We start from the raw sequence: 12,186 nt of genomic DNA, 5'->3' as shown, positions 1-12,186 counted from the left end.
GTGCTGCGGGTCAGAGCAGGGGCGCATCCAGGCTCTCTCTGGGGCTTTTAAAGTAGTTCCTGCAGGAGCGCCTTCCCCAGGGACGCGCACACGCAGAGGGAACCCGCTTTGAGCAATGCCACTGTGCACACCTTAAAATTGGCGGCGTTTAAAAGTGGGAGCACCCAGCAGCGCCGGGCGCCTCTCAACAGTCCCCAGATCACCCCATTTGGAGTGATATTTGGAGATACAGGAACCCTGAGAGCCGCGGTTGGGCCAGGGGTCGCTTCAGGCTCGGTGGGTCTGCACGAAGTGGGACCAGGGGACTGCAGTAAAGAGTAGAAAGGAGCAAAAGATCTTCTGATTTTCCTTGTTTTCATTTCAGCTGCGGCTGTGAGCATCTTGATGTCACGCACGTCATCTTTCTGTCTGGGGTTTTGAGGCGTATCCTAAAAGCCCTTTCAGAAATAATTAATGATGGGACCAAAAATCTCATGAATGTTCTATTTACTTACCCGTAGCAATTACATGGGAAAGAGCAGGGCTTGGCACTGCAGCCTGAATTAGCTGATACACAACCAACCCAGTGGCAACACCTGCAGCCTAATGGCTCCAAATCCTTGATTCCCCTCAGACTGCCTAGACAGGCCTGCAGGTCACTGTAAAGAGCTGATGGAGCAAAGTGATGTGGAGCTATCGGGGTGGGGAGCTCTGCGCCAGGCTCTGAGGGGTGAACAGAAAGTGCTTCTTCCTCTGGCAGGAAAGGCCAACTGCCTGCCCGTGTTCTCTTTGCTGTTGTTTCAAAGGCAGAGCTGTTTCCAGCCACTCTTTTAATTCCCTCTGGCCTCCCTTTGGCTCAGGACGTGCTGTGAACACCACGCAATGGAGCAACACTGGGTTTTCCCTGATGATCCCGAGCCTTGCACCAAAGGGAGATGTCAGGGACAGCGTCTGTTGTGTCACACTGATGAGAGCTGCAGGCTGCTGGGATGGGACAAAGCAACTCTTCCTCGTTGCTGTGCACTCTAGTACTAATTACTGAGTGCCAGAACTCTTACCCAAGGTGCTTTTCCAGCCACCCTGCCAGCAGTGGAACTTCTCTTCCCATGGGTGGGAGGCCTGGGCCCCGGAATGCCGTGCCAGGATTCCCAGCTGTAGTCCCAGCGGGCACAGCACAGGCAGCAGGGCCAAGGAAGGAAATTGCCTTGCTCTGGGGCATGTGCAATTCCTTGAAGACTGAGACTCAGATTCCCAGCTGACCCCGCTGAGCAGTGATAGGACATGCATTCCTTTCCTTGCAGAAAATACAAGTGATGAAGGCTACCGTGTGATGATGATGAGCTGAGAACAGAAGGCAGCTTTGCCCCATGAGGGTTGGAGGGCCTCACCACACCAGTCCTTTGGGAGGAATTTGTTGCACAAAAGGCGAGGTTTGCACTTGATATCTCGTGATTTCCTTTGCACCGTCTGCACTCAAGTAGGAAGTAACATTGGTGGGAATTACTCGTCAATTGTCATTCAAAAATCAAGTTGTGCATAGCTGGGTTTTTGGGAAATACCTTTTCCCTTCTGGTCCTCGTGCAAGCACATTTCCTCCTCCCTTTCTTTCTAACCGAGGAGATGAGCCCTTCCCAGCCTCCAGCCTGCAGGACACCCGCCCTGGCAGCAGCCACCTCCAGGCGTGGAGGAGCATGAGGAAAGCAAAGCCCAGCCTGCACTGCCCCATTTCTCCTCTGAACAGACAGGCGAGGGCTTCTTCCAGCCCTGCAGCAGAACTGGATGTGGCCCTGGGGTCAGACCCCCTTGTGCTGGGAGGGGGACAGAGGACAGCAGAGCACAATGGGGGCATCTTGGCCAAGCGGACTTTCTGCTGCTTCTGGGATTCTGTGGGATCCTGCGGGATGAAGTGCAGTTGCTCACATGGCTGCAAGTTGTTGTCAACCTGCCCAGCTTCAGCTCCTGACTGCTCTGGACTTTTGCACAGTCCAAGCATTTTTCTGTGCCTTTTGGTTCTTTTCACCTATGAAATGGAGATCACAGCACTTCCCCGTGCCCTGCAGTTTCTGGAGGAATTGGTTGAATAACACTCGTAAAAAGGGCCTCGGAAGCACCAGGAGAGAGGAGAAGGAGGACAAGATGTTTTAAGTGGTGCTGTCTCCACCTTCTTAGAAGTCAGTCATGTGGCAGCCTCAGAAACACCTGCGGTGGGTAGGGATGGTGTCTGGGATGCCGTGCTGTGAATGGGACATCACACTGCCGTGTCACACACCCTGCCCTGTGCACAGGAGCCGGCCAGCTCTGCCGTGTGCTCACCGCTTTCCTCCTCAGCCAGACCCTGAGCTTCCAGAGCAGGGCAGCTGCCAGGGCTCCAGCTCCTGCTGCTCCCGGAATCTATGGAGTCCAGGAGGTGCCAGCTGCTCTCCAGCAGAGTTAAGCCCCCTGTGCCCACCCTGGCCTGGCAGCGCTGGCTGTGCTGGAGCGCCCGTGGCACCGCGCCGCCGCTGCGGCAGCAACTCGACGCTCAGCCCGGAGGGGCTGGGGATAGCATTACCGAGGTAAAATATAACAGGAAATCTTGCAAATGCCCTTTCAAAACAACAGCCAGCGAGTAATGTCATTGGGCCAGCGGTCAGGAGGGGACAGGGTTTGAAGGTACCCTGAGCCTGCCAAAGGCCAGGCGTGGGACAGGGGCAGGAGCCAATGAGCACCGGCTGGGCAGGAGCCACCCCGGCCCGGCGACCGCCCGCCCTCGCTCTCACGTTGCAGCTGCCTCTGTTTGTGGATGGCAAAATGTTGTAAGGAGCGAGCAGTGAGAGGCAGCGGCAAATGGGGCTCCTCCGAGGAGTTACAACATCCGCAGTGCCGGCGGGTCCCCGCCAGCCCCCGCTGGTGACGCTCTCTGCTTGGCACTCGCGTGGCATGGGGACTGGCGTGGTGGCCGCTCTTGCTGGGGACAGGGAAAGGCTTTGTGGCTGGCAGGAGCTCTGCGAGCCGGTGCTGGGTGAGCTGGGGGCAGCTGAAGGGGAAGGTGTCCCCGGGCTGCTCGCTCCCCGCGGGGCGCAGCGCTTGGCGGTGCCAGGGGTTTCACTGAGTTTCTCTGCCTGGCTCCTTTCCACGAGCTCTGCTTTCCCTTCCCCGCAGCCCTGCTCGGCCTTATCCTTCACCTGAGATCACGAGCACAGGGACAGAGTGCTGCTTTCCCTCCACGCTCTCCGTGCCTCATTAGCTGCGTGCACCTGGGAGCTCCTGTCTCCTCCTCCTCCTCAGTTGGTAACAGGAGGGCTCTGTTATGCTTCGTGGCCAGCAAGGAGTGAAAGTCTGATGTCCTCTACCACGGGGCTGAGGACAGGCCCCCGGGGCTGGAGGGGACAAAAGGAACCTAGGAAACAAAAGTGGATTTTTGAGGGCAAGATGGGCTTCTGGCTCTGAGATCCAGCTTGTCCAGGGGCAGGGCTGAGCCTCTGCTAGTTCAGAGGTTGCCATTCCTGCTCCAGACTCCCTCAGCATCCTTGCAGAGTGATGTCCCACTGTGCCACAAAGCCCTCAGGCAGGCACAGCAGGACACCAGAACACTCTGCCTGTGCCGTGGCACAGCCCCCAGGCCCCTCTCTGCGCACCCGGCAGAGGGTCCCTCCCCTCTGTGCCACCTGCCAGGCTCTCTGCAGCCCTTTCCCTGGAGCAGGGGCTGCTGCAGCTCGGTCAGAGCAGCCTGTGGCCAGCCCTGGGGGCTGAGGGGTGCACCCCTGCAGGGGGATGCTGTGCGGGCTGCAGCCTGCCCCACCCTGCAGCCTGCTGCTCTCCCAAACTGCAGCCTGCAGCGTGCTGGGGAGGCAAATCCACACGGTTATTGCAGGGAAAACCTGGGAGGAGACAAATGGGATGGCAAAGGAGCGAGAAGGGGGTTTTGTGGATGCATTGTCGAAACAGATGGGAATTTCCTGGAGCAAGAGGCAGCGGAGGGAAGGGACGGCTCCTGCACGATGGCTCACGCTGCCCACCAGCTGTGTGGGCCGAGCAGGGGGCCAGGATGCCCATTGACTCCTTATGGCACTTTCAGTGACTCATTTGTCCGCGGAAGCAGCACACCCACAGCAGCTGAAGCAGCCTGTCCTCCTCCCCAGGCTGCTCTGGCACAGCAGGGCCAGCCGGCCCCTCCTGCCTGGGGATGAGAGGCTGGCGGCAGCCCAGGACACTCGGCTCATGCTGTACCTCGCTTCATCTGGGGGGAGGAACACGCTGTCAGAGGCCTTGCACTGCTCTTTCTGCCCTGCCTGACGTCCCAGCCTCCAGCCCGAGCCTGTCCTTGCCCTTCCAGGGCTGGTGCCCCCCGTGCTGCCCAGAGCAGCCTGGCACAGGGCACCAGCCAGCTGTGGGACTGGCAGGGTGGCACCATCCGCTTCGTGTCCCTCGTGTTCCTTTCACTCCGGCTGAGCTGGGCTCTCCCACAGCCCTGGCAGCTCTCGCACTGTGCTGCCAGTGTCTGTCACAGCCCATCCATGTCACCCCACTGGCCTCTCGCTGCCCCCCCGCCTCGTCCCTGCCTGCCGAGCTGCCTCCGCTCCTGGCGCTGCTGCCTGGGCTCCCTTCACTGCCCGTGCCTGCCTGGCAGGACAGCACCAGGAGCTGAGCTATCTCCTGGATCCCCACCATCCTGCTGCCAGCTGCTCCCAGGAGGAGTGAGGGCAGTGGGGTGGCTGGCTGAGACCCAGGCTGGCCCCATCCTCCTCTGCTGATGGCTCCGAGCAGGGCAGCTCCTCCTGCCTCTCCCTGGAGGCTGCTCAGAGTCTGGGTGCCTCTCTCCCTCTCTCAGTTTTGACTGCCTCATCCCAGAGACGTGCCGTGATCCCCGGAGCAGGTCCTGATCCTCCTGCACCAGCAGAGCTGGCCAAGGCAGTGAGCGGTGGAGGGAGACGCTTTGGATCTGCAGCGCTGCTGAGCAAGGACTTGCTGTTCCCCAAGCAGCTGTTGCTGGCAGGGATGTCCATGGGCATCTCCTGGCTCGTGACTGCCAGCCTGCCAGGCTGGGTCTGTCTGTCCCCGGGCCTCCATCTTGCAGCACCCCCTCCTCCTCTCAGCATCCCCCACAGTGACTGGCCACCGCTGTCCCCAGCTCCTGCAGCCGTGCCTGGGCACGGGTGGTGGGAAGGGGCTGGTGCTCAGCTCCTGGCACCCCCGGAGCACAGACGCTGCTGTCAGAGCAGAAACCCCTCTGCAGGTGCTCCCCCCTTGCCAGGCTGGCTCACTCAGCACTTTGGGGAGTTGGGGGCTCAGTGGGGCTGGCTGCTGGGGGGTGGGCAGCAGGCACTGGTGCACCTCCCAGCCCTGTGCAGACGCTGCTGTGCTGCTCCTCAGCACCATCATCCTGAGCAGGAGACGCTTCAGCTCCAGCCAGTGCTATAAATAAAACCAGGTTCTTTTATCCCGCCAAATAGGTTCTCATTGATTTTACCTCTTCCTCCTCCCCCCTCCAATCCCTTTGGAATGTGAAGCCAGCTGTGGAGGAGCTTGGGGAGCCGCCAGCCCGGCTGGGGAAATGCCACCCCCTCCAGCCCCTCTTCCTGGGAATAGCTGCTCTCTCTCCGGGCAGGCGGCACCACGGCAGGAGAGCAAACGAAGCTCCCTGGTGGAAGTTTGCCGGCTAATTATTTATTAATGTCCTGGCAGCGCAACCGCCGGCAGCAGGCAGCCCCTGAGCCCCAGGAGAAGGAGGAGGAGGAGGATGGAGAGCTCTGCTGGAGGGGCTTTCTTGCTGGGTCTCGGGGTGAGCTGACACCGCTTCAGTGCCCGACTGCTTTGGTTCCCCATGAAGTAAAGGGGGCCCAGCCCAGAGAGCCTGGGAAGTGCTGAGGGCCGGTCCCAGGGTGGCCCCGGTCCCTTGTGGGTGATGGCAGCTGTGGGGCTCAGCCCCCCCTAGAACAGGCAGCGTTTGGATGCTGCCTTGCTGCAAGCAGCTCTTCTGCACACAGGAGCTCCCCGCGCGGGGATAGCAACAGAAATAATGCAGCAAATCACGGCTCGCACAGCCTCCCTGGCACTTGAAAGCATCTCGAGAGCTTAAAAAGCTGCAAGATGCTCTCATTCCCGTCCTCTCCCTGCTCCTGCGCTTAGAGGACGGGGGGAGCATCAATTTCCCCGGCAACCGGGCCGCGCTCGGGCTCGGCGGGCGCTGCCCGCACGGCGCGGGAGGCAGGGCAGCCTCGTGCGGGGCTCCGGCTGACTCATCGCCTTGCAGTGTGCAATCGGCACGGCGAGTGCGGGCCCCTGCTGTTCCGCACAGGTATCTGTGTCAGCCGGGGCTATTTCCAGCTCTCCCCGCGCTGCCGGCTCCGGCGAGAGGTAAGAGCGGAGCCGCCTCGCTCCCCCGCCCGCCGCAGCCACGGGCACGACTCCGCCGGGAGCGGCGAGCCGGGGGGGCTGGGATGGCGTCCCAGGAGCCCGAACTGCACAGCCGGGGGAGGAGAGATGCCGTGCCGCTCGCTGCCCACGCGTTCCGCGCTGCCGAGGCCGCAGGCTGCGGCTGGCAGCGCCCGGGGGCCGGCAGCGCTGGCACCGGGCAGGCGGCGCTCGGGGGCTCGGGGACGTCGTTACCAGCGCTGGAAAAGGAGCAGCAGGGATGGGATAAAGCACAGTTTGGGAAATGCTCCGGCCTGGGAAGGCAGGGCGGGGGAGGGACCGGGATAACGGGAGCGCAGCAGTGAGAGGCAGCGCCTTTCCCCGACGGAGCGGATAGCGGGAGGTCGGTGGCTCTGCCTCCCCATCTGACATCCAGTGCCTGCCGCTCCCCAGCAAGCTGTCGAGCCAAACTGCACTCGGAGAGGGAGATTTTTGGATTCCCAAAACGTTTACCAAAGATTTTTCTCGCCGCTTTTCCCGCTGGTTGCCGAGAGCTGGAATCGGGGAAAGCCTCAGGTGCTGGGCACGTCTTGGACAAGGATGGAGCCCTCCAGCCCCAAGCCTCGGTCGTGGCAGGGCTTTTACAGCCGGGGCTGTCCCAGCAGGGCAGCAGCTGCAGCCCTGTCCCCGCGGCCATGAGCAGAGGCAGCTGTGCCATCGCTCCAGTGCTCAGACTGGGAAGGACTGGTGTCCCTTCCTGGGAAGGGATGAGTCTGCCCTGGGGGAGCAAGCCCGGCCTTGCACAGCCTTTGGGGGCTTTCCCGAGGTGCTGGAGGTTTGCACAGCCTTTGGGGCTTTTCCCGAGGGGCTGGAGGTTTGCACAGCCTTTGGGGCTTTTCCAGAGATGCTGGAGGTTTGCTCACCTTCCCCTGGAGGGTGTGATAAGAGAGGAGCCTGCACACGTGATGGAGATGTGCCTGGCACGGGTCTGCCCAGGGTGGTGACACGATGGATGTGTGACACCCCCGAGCCCCAGGGTGCAGGCTGTGTGGCAGGGAACATTCTAAATCCATTTTCCCTGCCCTGACCGTGAGCCGTGGTCACCCCCCAGCTGGGCTCGGATGGCTGGGCCTGCTGGGGGCGGGTGTGGGGGATAACGGGAGAAGAAGGGATGCAAACATCTGAGGAGCTGGCAGGGCTCTGTGCCTCACATCCCTTCGGCCTTTGCCTGACCTGTGCCCACCAAAGCCAGGCCTGGGAGGGGGTGAGGCCACAGCCAGACCTGTGCCCTGCTCCAGGTGCCAGGCTGGGAACAGCACCCAGCGCCTTTGTCCTTGCCACAGCCCTCAGCACGGCAGAGCTGCTACAGTATTTCACTGGAAAAACCACATTAATCATCCTCAGCACCGCCTCCCTGGCCTTTGTCACACTTTGGTGCCCCAGCAGCGCCTTTAAAAGCATTATTTATTTTTAATAAAAGCTGATCTAAAGAGCGGCGCTGGCTGGATGATAAAAATAAAAATGCAGTGGTTGTCACAGCTGTCAGCATCCCTGGGAATGGGGTCTGGCAGTGCCCAGCTGCCTTCCCCCCCAGCCTGGGTGGCTGCACAGGAAGGGAGCAAGGGCCAGCAGCGCGTGCCTTGGGCAGCCTCTGTGCCAGGAAAGCAGCTCCTGCTCCTTGTTGTAATACTCAGGTGCACTTCTCCAGTGTATTTGTGATTTTCTAAATGTTTAGCAACTTTAATTTCATTTGCTGCATGAATAAATGAGCAAATAGGACATATACAAATGTTGGGAAGTAAATTAGCTTAAGTCTCTTCATTAAAAGAACTATGTGTTATTGAAACATCTGTGTTGCAATGTGCTGATATCACATTAGCAACAGGAATAAGAAATCCTGTTTATCCCTAGGAAACTAGATTTTCAGGGCATGCATCTGGCAGCGTGCACCGGAGCTGAGGCTGTAAGCACAGTGCCTGGCAGCATCTCCATTTCCCCAGGGAGCCCTGGAGAGTCACGGGGCAGCATTCCATGTCCCAGGCTCCAGCCGAGAGCTGCATCCCGAGGCTGTCCCTGGAAAACTCTGCCTGCACTGCCCAGCCCCGCGGCAGTGTGCATCAGGCAGGGGGAGAGGGAAGCGTGCAGGAATTGAGCAGGAATTGAGCAGAATTGTGCAGGAACTGAGCAAGAATTGGGCAGGAATTGTGCAGGAATTGAGGAGGAATTGGGCAGGAATTGTGCAGGAACTGAGCAGGAATTGAGGAGGAATTGAGCAGGAATTGTGCAGAATTGAGCAGGAACTGAGCAGGAATTGAGGAGGAATTGTGCAGGAATTGTGCAGAATTGAACAGGAACTGAGCAGGAATTGAGCAGGAACTGAGCAGGAAGGATGCAGGAATTGAGCAGGAATCATGCAGAAATTGAGCAGGAATTGAGCAGGAACTGAGCAGGAATTGGGCAGGAACTGAGCAGGAAGGATGCAGGAAGCACACCTCACTCCCTTCCTGACCATCTCTTCTCTTTCCATCCCTTTTCCTTCTGGCAGACGGGAGCAGAGCCGGACGGGAGGCCCGGGCAGAGCCCGCCCCAGCTCCTGCGCATCCCCGCGGCTGAGGCTCTGCCCGCTCTGGCCAGCCTGGCAGGTTTCTGTGCAGAGCAGGGTCAGGGAGCTGCACCAGGGCTCCTCTCAAGCTCGGGTTTGGCCCTGGCTCTCCCCGAGGCGCTCCATGCGCCGAGCCCCGTGAGCAGCAGCGTTTCCATGCTGCCTGGCCCAGGCGGAGCACAGCCGCGGCTGGGACGGAACAAAACCAGCATTCACGGGCGGTCATTGAAATTCCCAGCGGCTGTTCCCTCCCAGCTCACTCAGGTCTGCCCTCCTTTGCTGTCCTCAGGCACTTCCAGGGACATTCTCCTGGGTGGCAGGGGAACAACTTCACCCACGACCAGCATCCCTCCTCCTCATGATGAAAACCATCCTCCTGCTCCTCATGATGGAAACCAGCCCCGCTGGGGTGGCACCGCCTGCTCAGGGGGTCATTCAGTGCCGGCTGGGCGCTGCTCCCTGGCAGACACCCCCCGGTCACCGGCACCCCCAGCCCTGTCCCGCAGCCGCCTCCCGGCTCCAGCTCATCCCCAGCTCCTCGGGATGCTGCCTGAGCCCCTGAGGCCGAGCCTGGCCGTGGGAGCGGCTGCCCAGGCTGTCTCCATCCCCTCCCCACAGCGGGAGCCCCCCCGGGCCAGCGGGGAGCCCTCGGGGATGGAGCTGCGGGCAGGCGCGGCCGCAGCAGCCCGAGCCGGAGCCGCTCACATGAGCGAGAAATCGCTCGGGCACGTGTTTGGGGCAGGCTGGGCTTAACCCCAGCCCCGGCTGGCCCTGGGGCAGGCAGGGGCACGCCGGGCACGGCAGCAGGAGCCGGCACACCGCGGTGCCCTGGCGGAGCAGGGAGCCGGGGCTGAGACGCTGCCTGCAGCCCCGGGGCGGCTGGAGCACAGAGGGGTTTGGTGGCCGCGGTTTAATTCCCGTTTGGACACGGTGGGAAAAAGATATAAAAGGAGGGAGGAGCAGAGCAGAACCCTGGATTGATCGGCGCTGGGATGCGAGGGTGAGCTGCAGACAGTGAGGTGCCAGGGGTGAGCCCTACGGCAAAGGGGGCTGTGCTGGCAGCAGGGGTGGGTGACACAGGGAGTGTCACAGCACAGGGGGTGTCGCCCCCACTGGATGTGCCCAGTTCGTGTAGCTGGAGCCGCCAGAGTGAGGGTGCACCAAGCACAGAGCTCCCCCATCCCAGGAGATCCCTGGGCTGCCGGGAGAGTGCCCCTCTCCCCCTCCTCTCCTCGCCCGGGCTGTCCCCGGGGCTGGGGCACGCCTAGCCAAGGGAAGGCTGGCACAGGGAGGGTGCCACTTCAAGCCCTCAGCAGCCAGGGCTCCGATTTCAAAAAATAAAGTGAGGTTTTCATCTGAATTTGCTTAGCGAGGTAATGACTTTATTTCTGATTCGATGCTCTTGTCCCCGATGACTCAGGCACGAAAAGGAGAGCTGATAAGAGGGAAGAGGCCCGGCCAGAGGGACGCTGCTGGCTGCTCTGTGCCTGGCATTCCCCACCTGGATCCCCTCCAGGGGATTCCAGAAATGCTGTCAGCGCTGGGAGCCGGGCTGTGGGCATGGGGAGGGCAGCAGCTCCAGGAGGTGAAAGCCAGCCCTGATAAGAGCCGGGCTCTGCCCCGTTATGGCTGCGGGGAAGGCACCGAGAGGAGCACAAGGTATTCCATACTTGGTGTGACCTGCCTGGATCACGCTGTGCCTCTGGCCTCATCCTCTTTGGGAGGAACAGACCTCTCTGGTGGGAGGGAGAGGAGATATCCCCCTCCCTGACATCCCTCTGTGCCCACCCCATGACCCTGGGTGGTGGCTGAGGCCTGGCAGGCAGCAGGAATGCCCCTCCTTGGATGCTTTAATCTCTCCCAGAGCAGCCCACTCCATTTCTCCATCACAAGAAACAAACGGATGTGTTTTGCCTGACTGCTTTAGACTGGGAGGGCAATCCCGACCCCACTGCACCCAGTTCCCCCCAGCCTGGACAAGAAGCTGGGCAAAAGACACATTTTCTTTGCTGAGGAGGAAGGAGGTTTCTCCTCTCCCCCATCACTTGTTCCAAGTTTGCCAGTTCCACCGAGACACGAGCAGAGCTCTGTGCAGCTGCAGGGTTAACATCTCAGCTCTTCCAAATAAATAGAAAACGACCCAGTTTCTTTATTTTCCTCTTTTCCCAAAGTCCAAACACCCAAAAAATGAGATGGTAAGTGGAAGCCACAAATAGATTTCATGTATCCTGGCAGAGCTGGGAGATGAAAGCAGGGAAATCAGCTCCTGCCTCCCCTGCTCAGACCTGGGAATGGCGCAGCACATCTTCTCAGGGGTTCCTTTCCCTGGATCAACCAAGCAGGGGAGGTTTTGGGTGTGATCCCAGCTCAAATCCTCATCCCTGGGGGCTCCTCCCAAGCTCTCCCCAGTGCTGCTCCCGTCTGCCTCGTTCCAAGCACTAAGGTGAGTGGCAGAACGTGCCCAGCCTTCCACTATTCCTATCACGTCCCATCTGGAGACAGAAATCTGCCTGCTGGCTTCACAATTAAAATTGAAATGATTTGATTATGGGGCTTCATTAGTAAAAACAAACACCAGGCAGCCTCCCTCCCTCCCTCTCCCCCACATCCCCGCCCAGCCGTTCCTCCCTGGGGCTGTTTTAGGTAAATCCCAGCCGGGATGCGGTCGGGCTCACAAAAGGCTCCGTGTCTGCAGCTTGTGGCTCCTGTCGGGAGCAGCCTGAAAGAGGCAGGTTTTAGACCCACACATCTCCTTTGGGCAGAGATGAAGGAGCAGCCCCGATGGCTCGGTGGGCTGCACGGAGTGCCCGGCGCAGCGGGGAGGGGAGCAGGAGGCTTCCCAGCCCCTCTGGGTGTTCTCCAGCCCCTCTGGGTCCTTCCCAGCCCCCCTGGGTGTTCTCCAGCCCCTCTGGGTGTTCTCCAGCCCCTCTGGGTGTTCTCCAACCCCTCTGGATGCTTCCCAGCCCCTCTGGGTGTTCTCCAGCCCCTCTGGGTCCTTCCCAGCCCCTCTGGGTCCTTCCCAGCCCCTCTGGGTCCTTCCCAGCCCCTCTGGGTGTTCTCCAGTCCCTCTGGGTGTTCTCCAGCCCCTCTGGGTGTTCTCCAACCCCTCTGGATGCTTCCCAGCCCCTCTGGGTGTTCTCCAGCCCCTCTGGATGCTTCCCAGCCCCTCTGGATGTAGGCTTAGAGTAGGCTTGGAGCAGGCACAGGGCAGGCATGGAGCAGGCTCAGAGCAGGCATGGAGAGGCTCGGAGCAGGCTGCCCGTGGTGTGTGC

This window comes from Motacilla alba, chromosome 13, assembly GCF_015832195.1.
Source record: "Motacilla alba alba isolate MOTALB_02 chromosome 13, Motacilla_alba_V1.0_pri, whole genome shotgun sequence".
NCBI lineage: Eukaryota > Metazoa > Chordata > Aves > Passeriformes > Motacillidae > Motacilla > Motacilla alba.
The sequence above is the reverse complement of the archived record's forward strand: the minus strand, read 5'-3'. Positions refer to the sequence as shown.